This window comes from Typopeltis vanoorti, chromosome 1 (assembly GCF_054136105.1).
Source record: "Typopeltis vanoorti isolate ZY-2024b chromosome 1, IOZ_Tvanoo_1.0, whole genome shotgun sequence".
Lineage (NCBI taxonomy): Eukaryota > Metazoa > Arthropoda > Arachnida > Uropygi > Thelyphonidae > Typopeltis > Typopeltis vanoorti.
The window spans coordinates 88,030,471-88,058,269 of record NC_143549.1 but is presented as its reverse complement, the minus strand read 5'-3'; the positions used below and the strand labels follow the sequence as shown (position 1 = coordinate 88,058,269).

At 36.5% G+C, this 27,799-nt stretch overlaps 1 protein-coding gene across 5 annotated transcripts in view; it reads right to left on the bottom strand.

The window, feature by feature from the left end:
• Window positions 1–27,799, bottom strand: part of LOC150110185 (protein fantom-like) — a 588,918-nt gene that overhangs the window by 310,725 nt on the left and 250,394 nt on the right. The gene's annotated exons all lie outside the window — the stretch shown is intronic.

Genomic DNA, 27,799 nt, shown 5'->3' with positions numbered 1-27,799 from the left:
TGTCATTTAGAAACAGGAATGCTAGCTAAGGAGGAAAAAAAAACTGCCAAGTTGAATTTATTGGAAGTTAAGTTCCAATAAAAATAATCAAGAAATATAGAACCTTTTGGCAGAATGACAAGTGGATGAGATGAAGATGTAGACATGAAGTAATGAATTCATTTACAAACAAGTAACTGTATAGTATTTCACATCATCTCTAAGAAATGAATTTAACTGTGAGAATCAGTTATTTTAGTTAGGAATTTCAGCCTTACGATTTTTTCAAGTTATGATGGGACTGTCAGAACAGAACTCCATCATAAATTGAGGCCTGACTGTACCATATATTATTATTATCCTTATTGATAATAATAATATATGGGTAATATATCTAGGTATAATAATAATATAATAGTAATATATCTAGGTACTTCCTAGATGAAGTCACTGACTCATCTAGGAAGTACCTATTGTCCTACACACAGCTCATCCTACCATGCCTTAAACCCATTCAAATTCTCTGCAGACACCATACTCTCAGGGAATACATTCCAATCATTCACAACTCTCCATGCAAAAAAACTGCTTTTCACTCCTTTGCTCACACCCTTCTTATACAGCTTCCATGGATGACCTCTTGTTCTCTCCCAGTCTTCCACAATTTTATGAAAATCCTCTTCAACGTTAATCCTAACAATCCCCTCACTAACTTGTATGTCTCTATCATATCACCTCTCTTCCTCCTATCCACTAGACTTTACTAGACCATCGGTTCCCAAGTGGTGGTACGCGTACATCCATAGCCTTATAAGTGTAGTAATTTTCCTTTCCCAACTCATTACCTAATTTCTACTATTTTATATTAAGATAGGCACTGAACAAAAAAAGCGTCAGTATTTAAAAACAGCTATTTTAAAAACAAGGGGTACAATTTATAGAAATGGGTTTAAAAGGGGGTACACAAGTGGGAAAAAAGATTGGGAACCACTGTACTAGCTATTATAATGAACAGATTCTAAGGGATGGTGATGACTATGTAATATTATGAAGTTCTGGACTTCATGTTATATAACATATAGCCTCTCCCACTCAAATACCACCCTCACCTTCTCGTGGTAGAACTTGTTATCACAAAAGAGGCTCTGGTGATTGGGTATTGGCAGTATAACAGAAACATCTACACAAGAGTAAATGCTTGTGTATAAAATGCATGTCTGTATGCTGAGATAGCAGCCCTGCTACCAGAATAGGAACTTTGTGGGCTAACAACCCAGTAAGTCTCTGAAAATTTAAATGCTCTTTTCAAGTTGGATAAATGCAGATATCGGACAGACTCCTTGGTATCAACTAAAGCTTGGAAAATTAGGACACGAATTGGCCAAGGGAAAATGTTAAAACACTCAATCAAACAGGAAAACTAGAATAACTAAGAAAGGAGATGGAAAAATATAAAATTGAATTATTGGGGATTAGCAAAGTAAGATGTAATGGTACTGATAGAATAAATTTTCCCAGTGGGAATGTGTTTCTTTATTCAGGGATGTCTAATATAACTGATATACATCAATATGGAGTTGAAATCCTCATAAGCAAAAAATTTAGTCAAGAATGATTGGGTGGGAACCAATTTCAGAATGAACAATAATAGTTAATCTTAAAACTAAATTTGGAAGACTAAGAGTTGTTCAGTGCTATGCCCCAACTGAGAATGCATCCTTTGAAGAAAAAGAAAAGTTTTACAGTCTGCTTGATAAAACCTTGATGATGACACATGATAATGAGAGCATACTTCTCATGGGTGACTTCAATGCTAAAGTTGGTACAAATAATGAGGGACTGGAAAATGGGCAAGCATGATTTGGGAGAGAGAGAAAAAGAGAAATGTAAATGGTGAACTTTTGGTGGAACTGTGTGACAAATATAACTTAGTAATAGGTGGCATAATCTTCCAGCATAAGAGAATACATAAAGTAATCTGGGTATCAACAGATGACAAAACACAGAATCAAATAGATCATATTGCCATCAGCCAAAGGTGCAGGAAAATGTTATTAGATGTCCGAAATAAAAGAAGTGCTTATATTGGCTCAGATCAACACCTAATAATAGGATCCATGCAATTATATATTTGAAAAAATCATCAGAGGAAAACATTTAATAGATGGAAATTTGATATTTTTAAATTACAAAATGCTGAAGTTTGCAATGAGTTTAAAATAAAGTTAAGGGAAAATATGGATAGTAATTTTGAAGGAAGAGAGGATATAAGGGATGATGATATAGACGCTAAATGTAAAAATGTAAAAAAAAGTCCTTAATGATACTGCAGAACATGTTTTAGGATATGCTAAAAGAAAGAAGAATGGTTATCGATTGAAACTTGGAGACTAGTGGATGAAAGGAAAAAAATAGAGCTGAAATAATGTGCAAGAAATACTCCCCAAAAGAAAAATGAATAGACACTTAAAGACAAATATAAGATTTTAAATAAAAAGGTTAAGAGAAATGCTAGAAATGATAAATAGCAATGGTTTGAAGAACTGGAATCGAGGGCCCAAGCTGTAGAACAAGTGTAACAGTAGAGAGCTATATGGTATTATAAGACTTTCTGGAGAAGACATGCAAAAGAATGTCCCAGTGAGAGATCTCAATGGAAAAAATTCTAGTGATAAAAGAAGAACAATTGGAAGGGTGGAGGCAACATTTTAGTCAAATCTTGAACAATAGTAGTGACAGAATAGAAACAGAAATAAAAAAAAGGAGTAGATAAATTAAAAATTGATACCAGTCCACCAAATAAATTGTAGATAAAAAAAAAAGCTATTAAAGAAATGAAAAATGGGAAAGCAGCAGGATATGATGGTATCCCGGCAGAGGTTCTAAAATCTGACATGACAACAATCACGAATATGCTCATCCACTTTTCCAAGATATCTGGGAAAAAGAGACATTCCCTAAGGATTGGAATACAGGAATAACAGTAAAAATACCAAAGAAAGGAGATTTAGGAAACTGTAATAATTGGAGAGGCATAAACCTGATATTATTATTATTATTATTATTATTATTATTCAGGCCTCCATGGAGTCAAAAGACCCATCGTGGGAGGTCCTTCTTAAGAAACACAAAGTCTATCAAGACTCATCGAGGGGGAGGTCCCCCCCCCTAAGAAACACAAAGTCTATCATACCACTCCTTGAACTCACTGACCGTTCTCGCTCTCACCCCTCCATCAGGCAATGCATTCCATGGTTCAACCACCCTCCATGCAAAGAAGCCACTCCTCACCCTCTTGCTCACAGTTTCCTTTCGTAACTTCCAGGGATGGCCTCTTGTCATTACTTCCCGCTGTTCAACCAAGCGAAAGAACTCCCGCAGTGTCAACCCTGTAGCCACCTCTCAACAGTTTAAAAGTCTCAATCATATCACCTCTCCTACTTCTATTCACCAAACTCTGCAGTCCACATTCCCTCAGCCGATCCTCATAACTATCATTGTACAGTCCTGAAACCATCTTCCACAGTTAATTTATCCCCTTCAAATCCTGGGGACCAAATCTGAGAACAATAGTCCAAGTGTGGTCGGATCAGGGTCTTATACAATGGAATGATAACTGTTTTATATCTGCAGGTCAGTGTCCTTCTCATTATTGCAGCAATCCTCTGTGTTATCTTCACCACCTTTGCAATATGTCCCCTAAATTTGAGGTTTCTATCAATCATCGACCCCAGATCTCTCGTCTCCCCTACTTCCTCCAGTATAGCTCCTCCAATAGAGTATGCAGTGTCCCATCGATGTTTCCCAAACCTCAAGACCTTACATTTTGCTGCATTAAACTGACATCCTCATTCATTTTCCCACCTATCTAGCTTATTCAAATCCTCTTGCAGGGCTGCCGCATCTGCACTAATACTAATAATCCTTCCCAGCTTCGCATCATCTGCAAACAACTGAATATCCCCTTGCAATCTGCTTACAATGTCATTGATATAAAGGTTAAACAATATAGGTCCCACTACTGAGCCCTGTGGGACCCCACTTGTAACCCTCTGCTTCCTTGAAACTGCCCCACCATACACAACTCTCTGATACCTATCGGACAGCCAATCCTGAATCCAGTTGACCAATCTGACATCAAGACCCATGTGCTGCAACTTAAATATCAGCTTATCATGTGGCACCCTGTCAAATGCCTTCGCTAAGTCTAAGAAAATGGCAGTATATGCCTTTCCCTCATCTAATGCTCTTGTAACTTTATCATAAAAGACTAGCATATTGCTAAAACAAGAGTGCCCTTTCACAAATCCATGTTGACTCTCACAGATAACATTACTCTCATCTGCCCAATGCTGTATATGGTCCTTCACTACTCTCTCCAAGATCTTACTAATTATGACACACAAACTGGTCTATAATTAAATGGCCTATATTAGGTGGTAGTAGACACTTCCAGTCTGCTACCGCCCTTATGCAATGGCACTATCTTACTTTCCAGCAGCCAGACTTTCATTGAAAAGCCAGGTCAAAGGCACTGTCAGTTCCCTAGCACATTCTCTCAAAACTCGTGGTGAAATACCATCCAGTCCCACAGCTTTACTGACATCCAGAGTACTCAGTATTTGAAACACACTCTCCTCCTGTACATCTAAACCTTAAACCTGCCATATCCCTCTAGCATTAAAACTGACTCCTCCAGGATGAAATACTCCAATAAAGTGTTCATTGAATAATTCTACTATACCGTTTGCATCAGTCACTCTATTCCCATTTTTATCCCACAATATCATTCTTCCACAGTCATTTCTCCTCCTATTGGCCACATATCTAAAAAATTCCCTAGGATTTTCTTTGGATCTTTAAATATTTCAGATGAGGGCATGAGAAGAGAGCAGTCTGGGTTTAGGCCAAATAGATTATGTATAGACCACATTAGCACCTTAAGATTAATAAACTGAACAGTCAGGTGAATTTAACCCTCCTTTATATTTGTTGTTTGTGGATTATGAAAAAGCCTTCAATTCCATTGCCAGAGATTGTGTGTGTGTGGAATGCACTTCAAAACAAAGAAATGCCACAGAAGATAATAAACCTCATACAGGAAGGATATAAAAATTCCAATACCATATGCTGCATGATGGATATCTGTCACAAACCTTTCAAACTTATCTGGAGTGCAACAATGATGTCTGCTTCTCCCTTATTATTTATATTGGTGCTAGATCAAGTTCTAGAACAGAGACAGTAATGAAACATGCCAAAGGAATATCATGGAAAATAAACAAAACTTTGGGTGATCTAGACTATGTAGATGATGTATGTCTAATTTCTCACAGACATGCAGATATCTAAAACAAATGAACCACATTACAAGAATCACTGAAAGTTGGTTTGAAAATAAATACAAACAAAACAAAAGAAATGAGAATCAATGTGAACAACAAGGCACCAAGTACAATTGAAAATGGAAAAATCTAAACTGTTTCATATTTGACATATCTCAGCAGTGTTTGATCTGCAAATGGAGAAGCGACTAGAGATGTACATAAGGATTCAAAAGGCAAGACGTGCGTATGCTAAACTTAGTAAAGTATGGGAAATGAAAAATATTCACACAGATACAAAATTAAAAATATTTAATGCATGTATTAAATCAGTTCTTTTATATGGATGTGAAACATGGCTGGTTTCAAAGGAAATACAAAGAAAACTACAAACATTCATAAACCGATTTCTGTGGAGCACAATTTGAATTTGATGGCCACAAATTATTACTAACGAAGACCTGGAAAACAACAAATCAGCAAAAAAGTCAACCTTGAAATCAGGATATGAAAATTTAGATGGATTGGACATACACTTGGGAAAGAGCATGAAGAAATCTGTCACACAACCCTGAAATGGAAGATCATAAAAATATTATTAAATGAAAAGAATATTATTCTTGGAAATCAAAAATGAGAAATAAATTAATAATAATAATAATTATTATTATTATTTATTATTATTGTTATTATTATTATTAAGGGAGACCTCCAGAAAGTCAGGGACTCATCGAGGGAGGCCACATACTACATGCACCAGCTTCATACTTATTCTTGAATTCATTCACGCTGCTTGCACTCACAACATCCAATGGCATTCCAATCACGCACCACCCAATGAGAGAAAGAAAAAATCTAGCCCTCACTCCCTCCTCGGCATTCATTCTCAGCTTCCAAGGATGCCCTCTTGTACTTTCCCCACCCTCGATAAATTGAAAAATTCCACCGACTGAAATTCTGTATGACCCTTTCAGAAGTTTGTAAGTCTCAATTATATCACCCCTCTTTCTCCTATATGCTAGTGTCTGCAGTCTACAAATTCTCAATCGGTCTTCATAATCAGTATTCCACAATCCTAATATAATTTTTAACACTCTCCTTTGCACTCTCTCCACTACATCAGCAGAAACCAGACCTGTATACAATAGTCCAAGTGAGGCCTTATCAAGGCCTTGTAAAGAGGCAAAATCACATCCTTATTTTTACATGTGAATGTTTTTCTACATTGCAATTATTTTTTGAGTTGTATTTACAATCTTTGCTACATGGCCCCTGAACTTTAACTTCTACTACTTCAACAACTACTAACACTCAAAGATCCCCTAGCTTCAGCAGTTTCTTCTAGCATAATCCCACCAATATAATATGACACCGGATATCTAATCACACCAAAGTGAATGACTTTACATTTACTGACATCCATTTTCCCATGTCCATAATTCCAGCCTATTCAAATCATACTGCAAGTACTGCATATCAGCAGCATTCCTGATTACCCTACCTATCTTTGCATCATCAGCAATTAGCTGTACGTCACATGGCAAATTCTTCCCAATATCATTAATGTACATATTGAATAATAGTGCACCAAGGACCAATTCTTGTGGTACACCACTGGTTACCTTAAATCTTGCAGACTCACATCCCACGTAGACTACTTTTTGATATCTGTCAGTCAGCCATCCTCTTATCCATGCTAATATTCTATAATCCAAACCCATATTCTCCAATTTATGCAACAGTCTATCATGCTGTATTCTGTCAGAAACTTAAGCAAAATCCAAAAGTATTATGGTATATCCATTCCCCTCATCTAGTTCAATGGTAACATTGTTAAAGAATGTGAGCAAGTTGATAAAACATGACCTTCCCTTAGTAAACCCATATTGCTCATTACAAAGTGGAGATTCACTGTCAACCCATTTCTGAATGAATGCGAGCCCTAACCAAATTTCCCGAAATCTTCACCACCACTCCTGAGATACTAATTGGTCGATAATTAGATAGAATCACTGATCTTTGCACTACCCATGTGCAACGGAATCACCATACATTGTTTCCATTCCTGTGGAATCCTTCCTGTTCTGAGACATATTAAACAGCCTGGTCAAAGGAATAGCTTCAGCTGAACACTCTTTTAGCATACATGCTGATCCCATCAATCCCTATTGCTGAATTCTTATTCAGTTTATGCAACAGCTCTAATACCTTGTCCTCATACACCTGAGTTTCTACATCCAGTGAAGAGGTAGCAGCGAGCTCAATGTTGCATACACCAGGTTGATAGCTTTTAACAAAATGGGCACTCGTTAGTTGAACAACCTCTTCTGCATCTGTTACCCTCACACCATCTACATTTAGAAGAGTTATTCTTTCATATTCATTCTTTTCATTTTAGACTTAACGAAACACGAATTAACAGGGGTGAAATCACTAAAATCAAATCCAAACATCGTAATTACAAGAGCGCCAATAAAGACAGTGCCACAGTTATTCTAAATCGAACCACAGATTTAGAAAAAACGAATCTGATAGTCTCGGAAAACAGTACCTATCAACTTGTTAACTACGACCCAACCAATAGAATAAAAAAGAAAACAGAGAAGCTACTTAAATCAATCACCACATGGCCCGAAGATACAGTCAAAAAATTACTTCTGCACTATGCTCATTCTTCGAGAATTTATGGTCTACCAAAGATTCACAAACAAAACACCCCACTCCGGCCTATAGTCACGGGTATAGACAGCCTAATTATCACCTAGTTAAGAAATTAGCATCAACGCTCAAGGAGTTGGTAGGTCATTTCCCCCTCCTATATTAAAAATACACAACACTTTATAAACATAATCAAAGACATTACATTACATTAGAAAAAGATGATTTATTGGTTAGTTTCGATGTCTCTGCCCTCGTCACGAATGTCCCAATCAATGACACAATCGTTCTTTTACAGGACAAATTCCCTCCCGATATCACAGCGCTCTTTGCACATGTATTATGTTCTTGTTATTTTGTGTGGCAAAACGATTTCTACCTACAAAAAGAAGGCACAACCATGGGCTCACCATTATCCCCCCCCCCCCCATTGCTAACTTTTACATGGAATATTTTGAGCAATGTGCTCTAGATTCCTCTCCTTTAAAACCCAAAGTCTGGCTTTACACATTGACGATGTTTTCGCTACCTGGCCCCATGGCCACCAGACATTAGACACTTTCCTCAGCCACCTAAACAAATAACACAAATTCATACAGTTCACAACTGAGATTAAAAAGCAGAACACGCTTCCATTTCTAGATATACTTGTTTCACATCTTCCTTCCGGCAGTCTTTCCTTCACTGTTTACTGGAAACTGTCACATACTGGCCAACATATATGATTTTAATTATATTATATATACACATAAACTCCTACCACCACCCAACACAAAAACTAGGTGTCATTAATACTCTAAAAAAACAGGGCTTTGAAGATTTGCTCCAATGAACAAGTGCATAAAGATGAATTTAAAATTATCAGCAATACAATACTTTTCTAAGAAATGGTTACAGACAAAATACTATCAATAAAATTCTCCACAAGACTTGATCTCACTTAAAAACAAAGATAAACTAGACTACAATAAAACTGTAACCATTCCATACATTAAAGGGACATCAGATAAAATAAGCAGAATACTATAGAAATACAACCTTAAAGTCACCTTTAAACCTCCTGCAAAATTAAAGCGCTTACTCAACTCATCCAAAGACCCACTCCTTCCACTGGCCCACCCTGGAGTATACCGTATTTATTGCACCTGTAATTTACCCTATATAAGAGAAACAGGACGTACAATTCCTATCAGATAAAAGGAACATAAAGACACATTAAACATAATAAGTATGGTGAAGCTGGTCTTTCTGATAATGCCCTGAACACTTTACATAGAATTGACTGGAAAAGAAACATCACACCAAAACATGGTATGAAGGTAAATTTAAGGAAGCCTGTGAGATTCTTATCAACCACCCTAATCTTAACAATAATGATGGTCTAAAAATCCCAAAAATATGGAAGGCACATATTCTACCCACTTAACCTATCTGCCTAAGAGTTAACTATACATAGGACTATAGGTAATCCAAGATCTTAAATCAAATATAACAATTGTCATGTTAAATTAGGACATCATTGTTACTGTAATAAAACTATCTATATGAAAGAATGTTTCTCTGATGTTATCTTAAACTGAATATAGCTTTGATGTAGTTTTTTTTAATTAATTTATTTTATTTTTACTAGAGGTCATGCCAGTAGAATAACCGTTGATCAAATCATTGTCTATTTAGAATACTGTGTGAAATGTAATTCAGCTTGTCTTTGTATATATGTGTATACTCAGGTGATGACTTTAATATGGAGGTTGAAACGTTGGGAAATTAAAATAGTTATTTATAACATGGTTACAGATTCCTTAATAATTTGTCTAAAATGAATTTCATATTCATTCTTTCTTTTATTTGCTGCATATCGATAGAATTCTTGTGGGTTGTCTTTAGCATGCAGAGGCAGTTTCTTTTCATACTCAGACTTTGCTTTCCGTACAATAGTTGTGAGTATTCTAGCCTGCTGCTTATAATTTTCATAACGAACATCATTCTTATGCACATAGTATTCCTTCCACATCATCTTTTTCTTATGAATCTCTTGCTTAATAAGGTTACGTATCCATTTGACCCCTACCCTATTTATTCTTTGAACTCTCGGGACACATTCTGATATCGCATCATTTAAGTATTGTTTAAATGCTTCCCATGCATTGTCGATATTCTTCCCATCCAGCAACTGATCTCATTCCACTGAACTCAGTATCCTCCTCAGTTGATCACAATTTCCTTCTCTGTAGTTCAGCATGTAACCTTTTCTGAATAGAACATTCATAAACTTAGTCACTTCACAAGTGACTACCACATGATCACTAGCACCAACTGGAGGCAGAATAGTTATGTCTTTAACTGAAATGCCCTCTGATACTATAATCAAATCAAACACTCTTTGACCTCCAGTTCCTTCTGTCACAAGCTGCTTGAGGAAGTTGCCTCACAACAGCTCAATAAATTCATTTTCATTCTTCTCATAAGATTTTACTGCTACCTAATCAATATTTGGATAATTAACATCTCCCATTATGATTACTCTTTTCGCACTCATCTTTTCTATTTGGTGATGCATTTCTTCATTCACTAGCAACCGATCCACCAGGTGTGTAACAGCACCCCGCTATGTAATTGATCTTGTTAGATTCTATCCCACACCAGAAGATAGCTTCAAATTCACTGCCATATGAAATACTGTTAGTAGTACTACAATCATAGGTCTCAACTCGAAGTGGATTCAAGTCATCCAATATCATTAGCAGCACCCCCCTCTCCTCTTCTCTCTATCCTTTCTAAAAATACTGTACTCTTTACACTCAATACCTGTCAGTATGTCTGATAGTGATAGCCAGATCTCACTAATGTCTACAATCTAAGGTTCCAACACACTGACCAAGGAACAAACTCTACCCTCTTTGTTTCTGATACTCCTAGCATTTGTGTACAGACATAATAATATGTCTGTACACAAACCTGCATGTTCTTTTGTATACTCTTGTCTGTAGTCTGCATGACACAGTTGGACAACTTGCAGATCTCTATTCTTTTCTAGTGCCTTATACATGTAGACATCTTTGCATATGTTTGATAGGTCCGAATCAGAAACACAAAGGTGAAATCATTCTCTCCTCCTCAATATTTCCATAATAAACCCATTCCCATCATTAACCCAGTTATATAACGTTGATGCTGTCACACTCACATTCTCACCATTCCTTCCTTTATAATTTAGTTTTCCTAACTCTTTGTGTTAGGTCTTATACCAGATATTAGTTTTTCAAGACTCCTGATACCAAATGGATTCAGGTGTAGGCTGTCCCTTTTACAAATCCAATCTTCCCTCAAACTCATCCCACATATCCAAAAACTTGCATCCATTTCTTCTACACAGCCTACACATTGAACTATTTGCCATGATAGTCCTCCTTAATTCATTTTTATCATATAGAGATAAAATACTGAGGTATAAGTGAAAAACACAACAAATTGTACAGGTTGATTCGCTTGTTAAGTGTTTCAATCAAAATACATAATATGAAATACCCAAACAAATCAAACGATCATAGATGAAAGTTGTTTTTATTTACTTGGTTACAAAGTAAATTGTATTTGACAAGAAATTCTTGTCAAATACAATTTCTTTATTCTTGTTTAATCCTTTCCCTAAATATAAGCAAACAAAGTTTGTGCATGAAGCATCTTCACAACTATGCTACTTGCATGTAGAATCTGCTTTAATATCCTATAATGCAAAATCATTAGAGGAAGGGTCACTACCTAGACCAGTTTCAACCTGGGAGCCAGACTTATGAAGATATCTATATTGAATCAATGCAGAAGTCATATAGTTTCCATACACAAGTAGTAAAAAGGTGTATCACATTATTAATAAAATACTCTGGATCAGAGATAGTTGGCAAGTATTTTCAAATGATTAAAGATTTCTGGGTTTTTTTTTTTCACCTGGTTACGAAGTAAATAATCCTATGTATCTTACTGAGTTTGGATCCCACTGATGAGATCTGGAAGTGGCCCTTCCCATAATGTTTTGCATCATTCACGTTTGTGTTATTTACTAATCTATATATATAGAAACATTATTATTATTATTATTTTTTATGTTGAACTCATACACGAGAGATTGGTAGATCAACCTATAGTACATTAGTACCGTGTATGGATTGGGGAAGAAGGTACTTATTCACATTGGATTTGAACAACTATATATTGTATTCCTTAGGGAACACATCCAGGAGAAGACTGTTTCATAGTACAGCAATTGCAGGGATGAAGAAGGAGGAGGAGAAGAAACGTGTTCTGTGGGTTTTTTCAAGTTGCACTGTGTAGGGATGTTGAGCAGCAGCTGCCTGTGTTCCGATGCGCTTAGTACTAAGTGGGGGAATTATTGATGCTATTTCAGATAAACATTTTCTATGGAAATATTTGTATAAAACACAGAGACTGATCATCTGTGCAAGAGTGGGAGGAGTGAGTTGGTAAGAGATGGGTCATTAATTAGTCTGATTGCTCTCCCCTGTATTGATTTGAGGCAACCATCGAATACTGCTCCATATGTAGGAGCAGTATTTGATGGTTGGGGAAATTTGTCATTTGTATAAGGTTAACAGCTGTTCAGGGGTAAAGTAACATCTTGAGCAAAAGAGAAATCCTAGTATTTTAGAACCTGAGGATGCAATGGTTGTTATATGTTTATGACAGGAGAGGCTTGATGTCAGGGTAATTCCAAGAGAAATCCCAGCTTGTCTGGAAATTTGGGTGTTGTCAAAATAATACTAGAAGAAAATGGTTCTTTTTTAGGAGAAATAAGACTACTGGATTTTATTTGCATTGAAATTGACTAGGTTATCTGAACCTCATTGAAGGATGGCTTGAAGGTCTGAATTGAGGGCAGTAGTGGTTGCTGTTCTGTAGGTTTGAGGTGAGTTGTGTGGAGTAAGATTTATCAAAAGAAAGGGAGGAGTGCAATGTGTTGTCATCTGCAAAACTGTGTATTGAAGGTAAGCTGAAGTAGGTCACTGATATATAGTAGGAAGAGGGTTGGTGAGAGGACAGAACCTTGAGGAACCCTGGCATTAGTTGAATGGTGAGAGGATAAGGAGCCATCCACCACCACACATAGTCTGCATCCAGACAGAAAGCTGGCATTCCAACTACAGAAGTCTTGAGATAAACAAAAGATGGTGGCTTGCTTAGTAAGTCTTTGTGCCAGACCCGATCAAATGCCTTACAGATATCAATTCCAACTGCTTGAGATTTGCCAACTTCTCATTGGCATTTGTCCAGAGATGGGCAACATGTGAGCAGATCTCCTGTTGATCGGCAGCGACAGAATCCATACTGGCAGTCATTTATTAGACGGGTAGCTTCAAGGTAGTGTAGGAGTTGGGAATTGATGATTTTATCCATTACTTTAGACAGGAATGAGGTGAGCGAGATGGGGTGGTAGTTGGATAGCAGTGACTTGTCTTCCTTCTTGGGAATGGGTTGAATATAGGCCAATTTCCAGGCTTTGGGATAGATACCAGTGGAGTAAGACAGTATATATAAGCAACATAGGACAGGAGAATGTTCTGATGCACAAACCTTCAGGACAATTGGAGGAATGCCATCAGGGCCAGGAGACTTTTTCGTGTCTAATTTGGACAGTATTTTACTGATCTCTTTCTGGCAAAAGGATACAGTGGGCATTGTATGTTGGGCATCTGAAATGGTTGGGGACATTTGCCATTGTCAATTATGCATGCATTGGAAGCAAAGTGTGTGATGCCAGGAGATTGGCTTTTTCTGTAGATAATGATGCAATGGAGCCATCTGGGTATGATAGAAGTGGGAATAGTGTTGAGCAGAAGTTACGACTAATTGCTTTGGCGAGAGACCAAAAGGCTCGGTTGCCATTTGGACAGGCTGCTAATTTCCTGCTTTTTGCTCTTTCGAACTCTGTTTTGGAAGCATTGATTGTTTGTTTTTTTTGCATTTATTTTGGGCTTGGGTATAAACTCTAAAGGAGGATGGGGTTCTTGATTTGAGCCAGTAATGGTATGGTTGGATTTTCATTTGTGCAGCCTTGTCACATCTTTTGGAAAACAATGGTTTAGTTTTGTTTGATTCCATGCCAGTGAGGATTACTTTGGTTATGAGTTTGGTGCATGTGTCTGAGTTGGAAGGTCGGAAGCAATAATCTAACCATGGGAATGAGGCATAGAAGTTACGGAAGCTGTCCCACTTGGCACTGTTATAATGCCAAACTACTCTTGTATGGGAGTGGCTGCGTAAGCATTGTTGTTGCATGGGGGAGGAGACGAGCACTAGGTTGTGGTCAGAATTGCCCTTGTGGGCCCTCTACATTCACTGTGTATTTGGAAGGGTCATTGGTCAGGAAGGGGTCTAGGATATTTGGAGAGTGGTTCGGATTGTCAGGTATTCTGGTTAGAATCTGAACTAGTTGTGTAAGGTCATTAATGATGGTGAATGTTTCAGCATCTCTTCCTGCAAGATCGGTACAACTGGAGGAGGAAAGCCAGTTGGTGTTATGAACATTAAAATCTCCTAGGAGGATGATTTTGCTGTTTGGAAAGTGGAACTGGAGAAAGTCAATTTTTAAGGAGAGGAAATTAAAGAGCTCAGAGCAGCTGGTTGCATTAGGGGAGTGATAGCTACATCATATGAATCTGACTGAGTTGGGTAGGGATATTTTCATCCAAAGAAGGTCAAAGTTGGGCGATTCCAGGTTGGATGCTCTCTGGCAAGCTATGTCGGAGCAGATGTATGTACAGATGCCACCCTTGGGTCGAAAGGAGTTAAAGAGTGTGTAGCTTGGAAGGTTGAGATGAAGTGCTGGAGGGAGGTGAGATTTGAGTTTCTGCCAGAAAGAGTAGGTGGAGCTTGGTAGACTGCAGGTGGTAGTAGACACTATTAAGTCATATGTTTGACCTTAGAGGTCTTGCACATTTCCTATGCAGTGTCTGCATTCTGGTCACCATGGTGGCTGCTAGTAAAACTTGGTTTTTGCATCAATTTAACTTGTCTGTAGTCAATGGTCCAACTGTGGTCATCATTTTGATGCTTTTCTGCAGTTGATTAAGTTATTTATTGAGTAAGTTTTTTTTTACAACAAATCTTTCTCCTTCTCCCTTTCAGATCCAGCTGACTATAAATGCACACATGTATGGTCCAGATTATAGGATGACATCTAATTCATCCCTACCATAGTAATTTATGGCACCTTTGTAATGAATCTATTGTTATTCGTGCCTACTAATTTCCTCTCTAAAACATGCTATCATATGCTACTGGTTCATGTATCATTAATGTAGGTTGAAATATAACTTACTACACATTTAACAATTTTAATATACTGTACCATCCAAATATAGAATTCCTTTAAATGTCAGTTAACCCTCTCATGCATGAATTTTTATATTGATTTATAAAAAATTATAATGGCATGATACAGTACCATTTAACCCTGCGGAGGTCACAGTCGAAAAAATTGCAGCGTAGGTCACATGTATCTGAGAGATACATTCATTACTAGTATGTGCTAAAATGCAATAAAACTTTAAAAAAAAAAAAAAACACTGAAAATATCATGCATGATGGTTTATTTATTTTCAGTTACAATCTAGAAATTATTGAACAAAGAAAAAAAAAAAAAAGACAACTAAACCAATACTATACTGACATTGGAGTTCAGAGCATCTCTCAGATACAATTTACTATTAAACATCACTCTCACTTTTGCATTCAACTCTTATTATTCTCATCATCGGATTCGAGTAACATCGCTGAATCTTTTCAACATATGATGGATTATCCAATCGATATATTTTTCCAACTATTTTCAACGGTAAATAAAAAAAAATAAAAAATACTATACTGACATTGGAGTTTGCAGTATCTCTCAGAAACAATTTACTGCCAAATATCACAAACCTTTACATAACACGTGTTAAACCAAACTGACAGCAAAAAACAGTGTAGAATATCACTCTAACATACGCACGTGCAGCTAGTCACTAAGAATATTTGTATTAAACAATTTGCATGTATCTATCAGATCAGTGCGACCTCTGCAGGGTTAATCTTACAGTGTTACCATGAATTAATTAATTTTGCTAAATTTGTGTCCTGTATACGTTAAAAATGATGTCCTCATCTGAGGACATCATGCACTAACGCCAACAGACTACAAACATTTTTCTATGGAAATGACTTAGACTAAGGAATTTATTTTCATTGAAAGACATTACAAGTATGACAAAACAGATTATAAACAATTTATATTTTGCTGAAACACTGCATGAATGATCAAAATTTGGATTACTTAGTACATACAAAAAAGTAGAACAATTAGAATTTGCAGTAGAGCTATGTAAATTAGTCTTATTCTCTTTGCCTCATTTTGTATGGAAAGACTGAAAACATTCCGGACAGATGTGGAACCTCACATCCCACAGATATATCTTGTTTTACTCTTGCAGTGTACATCTCTGCAACGATTGGCATTAGCACCAGTTGTCTTCTTTCGGAAGTGTCCACTGCTGTCAAAACATTTCTCATGTGGCACAGAGTGAGTTTTGCGTTTCTTTAGTGCTGGTGGTGGTCTCTGACTTGAAGGGTGTCCTCGTTTCTTTGTACCAAGCTGAGCTAAACCTTGATATATCAAAGCAGTTGCCACTCTTGATTTGAATTCTTCCAACAAATCCATTGTTTCTTTTTCTTCCCATTTCCAAATGATCCGTGCATTATAAACAAGTATGTTCAACATATGGTAAAAAATTCTCACATACCATTGTTTGTTCCTGGTATCATTTCAATACAAAGCCACAAGAGACCCATATGTTTGTTATAAATAGCTATGCTGCGAGGTAGTAGAATTTCAACATACTTTTTTTCTTTCTGGCTAAACCTCTCACATACACTGACAGACTCCTTTTCTAAGTAGCTAGATACCAATGTACTATTGAGTTATCAACCAATCTAGTGACAGTAATACCATCAGAGGACGTGGTAATTGACATATTTCCTCGTCCCCTCTTCTGCAAATCCTTTTCATTTTTCAGTTTCTTGTCAGCACCTTGAAGTCGATTTCTTCTGCATGTACCCACATAATAAATATCATCTTCCTTTAGTTTCTTAATTAGGGGGATGCCCGTGAAGAAGTTGTCTGCATATACCTTGAAGTTCTTACCAGCAAGATCATGACAAAGCCTACACTTGCACTGAATGAGTCTGAATTTTGTCTTCCAGAATCTGCACCTAATATACATAGCCTGAAATGCCTGTCCTCACTCACATTTTGAAACCCCATTTTTTTTGGTTTCTTAGGTAAATATTGTTTGAGTTGTGAACATCCCTTGAATGGAATCATCATCTCATTTACACTCTGAAATTCTTCTGGGCTGACAGCAGCATGGAATGTTTCATGAAACTTTTGCAGCACTGGTCTTATATGTATTGCTTTGTCTTTATTGTTGGTAGGTATTGTGTCTGAATCAACAAAATGCAAATATCGCCTTATGTCCTCCCATCTGTTCACTGACATAGCATCAGCTATAACATCCATGCACAGTCCATGTTCAGAAGACCAATACTGCCTTACATGTGGGTATTTTATGTATGTCACAATTCCAAGGTAAATTTTGAATTCAGTCACAGTAAGTGCTAAATTATCTTTGCTTTTACAGCATGCATACAGATTAGTTTGTTTCACAATTTCATCCATCAATTCATCTGGAAACAGCTGTGAAAAATAATCTATAGGACTCTCTCTGTGAATATTTACTTGGTTTTTTCCTCTAAACTGTGATTCAGTACCAGCAAAGGTATTATCTTTCTCACTAAACCACACTGATTGTCTCTGTATTTTGCTGTATTTGTATACAGCTGTATTTTGCACACTAGCTGGACTTTGAACGTTTTGAGTCTGACCAATAGGGGAAGGACACTGAACATCACTGTCTTCACTTGAACTGTCGCTCTCTGTAGGATCATCATTATAATCACTCAGCTCCAAACCATCTTCAGATTCCTCCAACAGTTTTTCAATCTCCTCTTCGATAAGTCTTTTGTGGTAATAGGCCTTTTTTTATGCCTGATGGAACTGGCTTTTAGTTATCCATCTGTAAAAGAGATGATAATGCCAATTAACACACTTACTATTCATTTATTTTTGCAAAAATAAAATTATAAACACAATTTCAATTAAGGGGATATTAAATCCCACATTGTTTTAAAACCGAATAAGAAACTCAGAGATTGGAATCAGAGAGTTTCATGCCGAATATAGTAAACTATAAAAATATCGGTGAATACTAGCATGAGCTAATGCAAGTAATCCTAGTACATAGTATAATACCGAGCAACTCGTTGCAAAGGTGAGTAAAGTCCTGATCGCGATTCTTTGGTATTTTCCATAATGTAAAAACACGCTTCCTAGGAAATGTATGCTGTTATTACATTATGGTAGGAGGTCACTACCCAGACCGGTTTCAGCCTTTTTTGAGGCTTCATCAGTGAGTAGCTAGACCAAATTAATACCAAAGGGTATAGCGAAAAGAACTTATATACTCTGCTATAAGAGTTGTCCAAAAGGCGTACGCATTAAGTTGCTTAAATATAAAGAGCCAACAGGCTTCATTTTGGCGATATAAACATACAAATGAAGCCTATTGGCTCTTTATATTTAAGTAAAATTATAAAAATATTGGAAAATCTAACCTCAAACTATTTGCTGCATAGATTACATTACAAACATATTGTCCTCATGTGAGGACAGGTTGTTTTCAAGTTTGTTTTATGAATATGGTAATAAACATGAGCAAATTAAATATTCACGCTTTGTCTTCAAGGTATAACAATATATAAAACCATACTAACCTTTCCAGAAGACTCATAAAATCGCCAAATTCAAATCAACAAAACAGCAGCTTTTCACTTCCTCCTTGACAGCACCATGAACTGCAGAGAGATTGGTATTCCTGTAACTCTGTTGAAACTCCTGCCATCTAGTGTGGTTTCTGAGAACACTTTGGTCTCCCCAGATGAGGATTACATGCATACAGTAGCACTAAATTATGAATGAATAATTTTTATGAGGAAAAATATATGTGTCCTCATATGGAGCCCTTATGCATGAGAGGGTTAATGTGTATAGTGATGTTGTTGTTTGATTTTTTCTGCATATTAGCAACTTAGGCTATAACACTCCATGAGAATAGTTAAAAAATTATATAAAACGATGGTATAAATTATACCATGGTTTTACATAATTTGCATAAATATACACATGTATAAGAAAAACAAAGTCAGGAATAACGCAAAATTAACGAATAAAAATAATTTCTCCTTAAAAGTAACATATATAAATCTACATACATAAATACACTGTGAGAAAAACATACAGGAACTTTAAGTAATACACACAAAATGGTATTTCATATTACCCAAAGTTCCTCTACATAGGAGGAATTACCGTATTTACCAGCATATAAGACACACTTTTTTCCTTTGAAAATAGGTATGAAAAACAGGGTACATCTTATACACCGATATTCAATTTTTTATTACTTTCATTTCTGGAAATTTTCTCTGTTCCGAGTTACATGATTTCGCTCTTGCTTCCTTGCGGTGTGTGAGAGCATTCCAGTTACGTAGAGTTCAGTGGATGCCCATGCGCTGTCATAGACGATCACAGCTGCGTTCCTGTTCATTTAAACTTTCCAATTGTTGTCATGGTTGTTGTGAACGGTGATAAATTTCTGCCGTTAAATTTTCTCTAAATTTCTTGGCAAATTATGGCTGAAAAACATCGGCATTGCTACAATATTGCATACAAACTACACATGATTGCGTATGCTAAAGAACATGGAAACAGGACTGCAGAGAGGCATTTCGGGCTACCCCCCAACTGAGAAAATGATAAGTACTTGACGGAATCAGGAAGAGGATCTAAAAAAAGCAATTCACAATTAACATAGCCTACGAAGTGGAACTGAAAAATGGCCAGAACTTGAGGCAGAACTGAATGCTTGGATTTTAGACCACAGAAAAGCGGGACTTTCAGTGTCTACAAATTGAATTTCATCGATTCGTCATTAACGCAAGGAAACGAGAAAATTTTGAACTTGCGCAAATAGGAAACATGGACGAGGTTCCGCTGACTTTTCATGTGCTCACAAACAAAACTGTAGATTCCAAGGGCACAAAAAGTATTACTGTTAAAACTTCTGGATACGAAAAAACTCACTACATGGTTGTTTTATACTGCTGTGCTGATGGGACAAAATTGCCACCACTATTGATTTTTAAAAGGAAGATGCAACCCAAAGAAAAAACTGCTTAAAGGAGTCTTTGTACATATTCATGCAAAAGGATGGATGGATGGAGGAGAAATGAAGTTATGGATAGATAAAATTTGGTCTAGGTGCCCTGTAGGACTGTTGAAGAAGCCTGCCCTGTTAGTATGGGATCAGTTTCGTTCTCACAGAACAGAAGATGTTAAAAACTCAGCTGTAATTCCAGGAGGTCTAACTAGTCAGCTTCAACCTTTAGATGTCTGTATTAATAAACCATTTAAGGGATTTATGAAGGGGAAGTGGAACAGCTGGATGCAGTCTCCAGATTTTGAGGTCACGCCATCAGGAAGAAGGAAGAGGCCTAGCATTTCGCAAGTTTGTGAGTGTGTCAAAGCATCATGGGATGCTGTGAAAACTGAAACAGTGGTTAAATTATTTAAGAAGTGTGGCATTAGTAATGCACTGTATGGTACAGAGGACAATTTGTTGTATGAGGACTCAGATTCTGATTTAGAAGAGGTTTCAAGTGTCTCTTCATTTAGCTCTGAAGATGAATTTCTGGGTTTTGACAAAGAAGATTAAAAGATGGGATTCTTTCCTAGTTAGATTAGGTATTTGTTGAAAGTGGACCTACTTATTACTTTATATTTGAAATACTGCAAATTCATTATAATATTCAGTGATAAACTATTTTCCTAAAAAATGTGTACAAAAAAGGGAGTGTATCTTATAGGCCGGTGTGTCTTATATGCCGGCAAATACAGTAGATAAAATCTGATTAAGTATATGGAATACAGGGAGATTTATTAAAAGCATTGAAATAATGATTGCGCTCACTGATGAAAAGAAGTCAGTAGATTAAAATTGTTAACACAGAGCCACAATACTCACACATAGGCAATATGCCAGATACACATGACTATAGCCTATATGGAGCTGAGCAAGAACGACTTCCTCTCTACAAACACTGCAAATATTAGATTGCCACAGTTTTATTTCAGGCTTCATCTGGCATAGCTTATTGTTATTCTCCCTCTCTATACCATGATGTTTGCCACGAGAATATTAATTTTTGTCTTATAGTCTGCCAATATAATCAGTGTAGAGGGACAGATTGTGATGGTATTTTAGGGAAGCTAACCTAGCTACAGTATTTACAACCTCATTCCCCTTAATCCAAATGTGGCTAGAGATTCAACAGAGGTAAATATATAGATGGAGTCTCTTTTGATACAACAAATGCTGGATCCAGGAAAGTACTAGATACTGTAGACCAGACTTCTATGTGACTGAAGAGAACTTCCTGAATTGGTAAAACAATGTACCTTTTGTAGCCTTTCATTTTATATAATGTAATGCAAGTACTATCACATGTAGCTCAGCAGTATAGTCATAGCACTTTTAAAAATACAGGTATAAAATTTTATAATGGCTGCACTGCATAATTCAGAAGGCAGTCACAAGGTTAAATTCCATATGATGGGAGAAGGGTTCTCACAGTACCCATTTACAAAAAGATAAATAAAATTGAATGTGACAGTTACAGAGGAATTTCCCTACTGAATGTTCCAGGTAATATTTATGCAAGCATGCTTTAGAAAAGGCTAAGAAAATTGTGGAAGATAAACTTGAAGAACAACAACTTGGGTTCAAGCAAATAGGGGTTTTCAAGATCAAATTTACACTTTAAGACCAAACATTTGAGAAATGTGGAAATATAACAAGGATATATATTTAAGTTTGGAGATCTGAAAAATATATATGACAAGTTGCCAAAAGACATTTGAGAAATATGGAAATATAACAAGGGTTTATATTTGAGTGATAAATACTTCAGTTGTGTGGTGTAAACAGATATTACAAAACAATATACTATCTATATTTAAATTGCAAAGTCAATAGTTAGAACTGCTGGAGGTACTGGAAGATAAAAGTTCACATGATCTCCACTGTTAATCATCATCTATATGGTTCACATTATGAAGGTAAGCGGCAGAAAGTTTTTTACTTGGTTATAAATTAAATTTAAAATGCCAAGAAATTATATTCTTGTTTAATCCTTTAACCAAGTGTAAGCAAACAAAGTTTGCACATGAAGTTTCTTCATGATTAGGCTACTTGAATATAGAAGCTAATCACTTCACATTAATTGCCTCAGTATCCATCCCATGATGCAAAGCACACAATCTTCTGGGTGTGTATAATGCTATGCATTATGAGATCACTATCCAGACCACTTTTGACCCTCAGGTCTCATAGTAGGAGCCAGACCCAGAATAGATATTAAGGTTGAAGTAATGCAGAAGTCATATATATTCCATACAAGTACTGAAAAGGTATATATGGGATATATATGACTTCGGCATTACTGCAGCGTATTCCTTCTGGTTCTGGCTCCCACTGATAAGACTTCAATAAAAATCCAAACTAGTCTGTGCAGTGGCCCCTCCCATAATGCATAGTATTATACATGCATGAAAGTATGTGTGCTTTGCATTATGGGATACGAAGACAATTAATACGAAGTCATTAGCTTCTATATACAAATAGCCTAGTCACGAAGAAACCTCACATGCAAACTTTGTTTGCTTACACTTGGATAAAGGATTAAACAAGAATATAATTTCTTGGCATTTTTAATTTAAGGTAGGCGACATTAGGTCTGATAATGAAATTGGAAATAATCAACCCAGTGCAGATGTATGCTCTTAAATAAATCCAGTACAAGTCTACAGGATTTCCTAACTAAACTGAATATAACTGCTGTATGAAATTTGGTGTCAAAAGTAGCAATAAAAAGACTATGAAAACAAGCAATAATACTGAAACCATCATTGAATCCTGAACGAGAAATCCCATATAAAAAAAAAACTTCAACTATTTAGGCACAATTTTTAATGAAGATGACAAATTGAATAATAACAACAGAACAAAAACTGGATGGAACAAATTTATATAAAATGAGAGAGTGAGAGACCAGCCAAAACACTAAATTAGTAGTATTCAAGACATCATTCAAAGTGATCTTAGATTATGGATCAGAGAGGTGGGTTAGAAATAAAACACTTAATTATACGGGACCACAGATATGAGAGTTCTCAGAAAAAAAGAGGGGAGAGATGGAATCATTGGCAGAATAATATTAAAAATGAAGATATTAGGAAGGAACTCAATATTGTTAGCATTCAGGAATATGTGAATAGAGATAATCTGAAGTGGTATTGTCACTTAAACAGAATGGGAGCGGGAAGATTAGCAAAGCAGGCATGTGATGACAGAATGGCAGGAAAAAGACCCAGAGAAAGATCAAGATCTAGGTGGACTGATGAGTGCATTAGAACATCTAAACTAAGATCTGACAATACTGACAGATAACAGACTAATATGGAAGAAAATGTATCATAGGAAGATAGTAATAATATAAACTTTTCATGTAGTCTTATCGTAGTATCCTGACCCCTTGAGAGTACATAAGAGGAATTTGGTGATGGTAAGATGATGATAATGACAATAAATTCTTCTTCTTCTGATCAAATACGGTTGACCGTCATTTAACATCACTAATTCATTCTGGGAAAAGTGATACTAACTGAAAGAGGCACCAAATGAATTACATGTTCAATGTGGTTGTAGGTAATCTGTTTCTAAGACCCAAAAGTAAAAATGTACTGCCTCCAAAGCTAGTAATTTAAGGCTTTGTAAATATTTTTTAAGTCCATAACTAATGTTTGTTTTTTTTGTATATTAATTAATATGTATTACACACACACACACACATTATATAATAAACAAATAATAACAATAAAAAATCTTTATTTATCTTGGTCTTGTACATGCCAAGCTTGAAGTGATGGACAGGAGAGGTGAGGAGAAGGATTAGTGCTGGGAAGCCTTACATGAGTATCTCATGAGCGATGCATGATGGTAAATGGAGCAGATGATGAACAAATGCATACAGGCCAATGGAAGCATTGACACTAAACGAAAAGACATAAACCGGGTATGATGTTGAACGAGGTTCAACTTTATTAGGGCATTTTTCTTGTTCCAAATATAATGGTTATTCCATCTTTTAATTGGTCTTTCCTTCCCTTCTTCTATCTGCTTCATCTGGTAGTCAACATCTGTCCATCCTATATAAATGCTCTTTTCATTTCTCTCTATATTTCTTCATTTAAATTACAGACATCTACCCATTTTCATCATCATCATCATCAAATTCCTGCCATGTACCCTCAAGGGGTGTACAGGATATGACAGTACTACATGAAAAAACTACATCATTACTAACTTCCTATCTACAATTTTCCTCCAAATCAGTCTGTTACTTGTCAAGACTCCAACATTATCAGATCTTATATTTCTATCGTCTAAGGCACTTTGTACTGTATCAATCCACCTATATCTTGGCCTTCCTCTGGGTCGTTTTCCTGCCAACTTGGCAGAGAACACTTGTTTTGCTAATCTTTCCTCTCCCATTCTATTTAAGTGACCATACCATCTGAGATTAGCTCTGCTAACGCATTCCTGGATGCTGACAATGTCAAGTTCTTTCCTAATATCCTCGTTTTTAATATGATATTGCCATTGATGCCATCTATTCACGCCTCTAATCTTTCTCAGGACTCTCATATCTGTGGTCTCTAGTCTTTGGTCAAGTGTTTTACTTCTGACCCAGCTCTCAGATCCATAAGTTAAAATTGGTTTGAACACAGTCTTGTATACAGCTAATTTAGTGTTCCGACTAATTTCTTTCTTATTCCATATGAATTTATTCAATTGACTTCCCACGATACCAGCTTTGCTGATTCTGTTGTCTATTTCTATATTTAGTTTACCATCTTCAGTAAAAATTGTGCCTAAGTAGCTGAAATGTTTTACTTGTTCCACAGGTTCTCCATTCACAACACAGTTGACATTTTCAATGATTCTGCCTATTTTCATTGTCTTTGTCTTTTTATTGCTGACCTTCATACCATATCTATTACAACAGCTATTCAATTTAGTCAGAGAATCTTGCAGATTTGTAGCGGATTTATTTAGAAGTATAACATCATCCGCATAAAGCAAAGAGCTGACATTAACATCTCCAATTTTGATATCAGGTTTAATACCACATTCCTTCATAATGTGATCCATATAGATAATGAATAACAGAGGGGATAATGTACATCCTTGTCTCACACCAGATTTAACATTAAACCATCTTCCTGTACTTCCTTCAATTCTAACTGCTGACTCACAACTCAAATAAAGACTACGTATTGCTTGATATAATGCCCCATTGACACCATATAACTGCAGCGTATTGAATAGCTTCTCTCTTGGCAGCTTGTCATATGCCTTTTCCAAATCGACAAAACTTAAATACAGATCTTTGTTATATTCCCATGCTTTCTCGACTATTTGTCGTAAAGTGAAGATCTGATCCTGACAGCCTCTATTTGGCCTGAATCCAGCTTGTTCTTCACCAAGCTTTTCTTCCACAATTCTTCTCAACCGTTTCTCAAGTATACTTGCATAGATCTTGCCAGGAACACTCAGTAGGGAAATACCTCTGTAATTCTCACATTCAGTTTTATTTCCCTTTTTATATATGGGTACTATGAGAGCTCTACTCCAATCATCGGGAATTCGTCCCTCTGTCCAGGCTTTCTGAACTATGCAGTGCAGCCACTGTAAGACTCTTATACCACCATACTTCAGCATTTCTGGTCGAATATCATCTACTCCTGCTGCCTTTCCACATTTCAAGCCTTTGACGGCTTTTTCTACTTCAAGTATGGATATGTATTCCTGACTGCATGCCTGGTCAGTGTTTTTTATCACTGTGCTGTCATCACTGCTTGTTTCATTTAGCAGTTTTTCAAAGTAATTACTTCAAGGATATCTTTTTCTCCTGTTTTCATGTCACCTTTATCATCTCTAATTTCTTTTACAGCACTCTTTCCTCCATTCCTAAGCTTCTTCAACAACCTCCAGAATATTTTGCCACCTTCTTGATATTTATTTTCTATATTCTTGCCAAAGTCCTCCCATGACTTTTGTTTAGCTAGTTTTACACACTGTTTAGCTTTCTTACTTTTGTCTCTGTATTCTGTAAGAGTAAAAGCTGACTTATTTGCCAGGAACTTTTGATATGCTTTCTTCTTTTCCTTCACTGCCTCTTTAACTTCCTGTGTCCACCAGGGAGTTCTGATTTTTTTATCCTTGCACACAACCTCACCACATGCCTCTCTGGCAGAATCAATCAATGTTTCCTTCAGAGTTTGCCACTGAATCTCCAAGGTTTGATTCCTGTTCTCAAACTCTTTCATTTTCTTTTCAATAATATTTCTGTATTTTAGTCTACAGTTCACATCTGAGAGCTGCTCAACTTTTATTTGCTTTAAAACTTTCTTACATGTCATTCTTTTCAATATGAAATTCAATTTTATCCTGCTCAAGACTAAATAGTGATCACTTCCAATTTCAAATCCTCTGTACACTCTGGTGTCCTGCACCAGGGAGAAAACATCACTATCAACAATAACATAGTCAACGAGACTTTTCTTATTCCTAGCCTCTTCTCTCCATGTGAATTTGTGCACATTTTTATTTTGGAACATGGTGTTAGTAATAACGAGTCCATGTCCTGAGCAGAAATCCAACAGATATTTGCCATTATTATTAGCTTTGCTCTTTTCTCCAAATTTTCCCAAAATATTTTTGTATGTCTCACAATCGTTTCCTACTCTACTATTTAGATCCCCAACAAGGACCAACTTTTCCTTTTTCATTGTGTCAGTTGCTTTTTCTAAAGCCTCAAAAAATTCCTCCACTTCTACCTTAGTAGAACCTTCTGTGGGACCATAGGCACAAATAAGTCTCATTGTCCAGTTCCCCATTCTCATATTTGCCCACATTACTCTACTTGAGACTGACTGCCATTCAAGAAGATTAGCCTCGTATTTTGTGTTGAATACTACGGCTACTCCTTCTTTTCCTTGATTGTCATTGCCTGAATATAACATTTTGTATTTATTGCTCAGAAAGAGCTCACCAGTTTTGGTCTTTTTTGTTTCAGTCACCCCTATTATGTCGATCTGGTACTTATCTAATTCCTCAGCTAGCTCCATTTCTTTGCCATTCAGGCTTCTTACGTTGATAGTACCGATCTTTAACTCTGGTGATGTTGAGTTGGGGTTTGTTTTCAGATTTGTTCCAGTAGCTGACTTTTCGCTGTTTGCCCTGGTTCCCTGGCGAAAACAACGGGGGCCTTGTTTAACCGGGCGACGCCCCAGCCTACATGAAATTTTGTCATGTTGTACCATCATTTTTTATTTTGGTTTAACCAATAAGAATACAATTTGGTCGGCTAAATCCCAAATTGCCAGCCCATCCTCGTTCGTTCAGTATCAAAGTAGATACCCAACAGGGTGCACCACGAGAAGGTGAGGATTGGACATTAGGTCAGAAGCCCTGGTCGGTTCTCCGCATTCCTTTAAAGGCTATGTGGAGGTCTCCTCTCAGTTATACAGCTTTGACCCTTAAGCA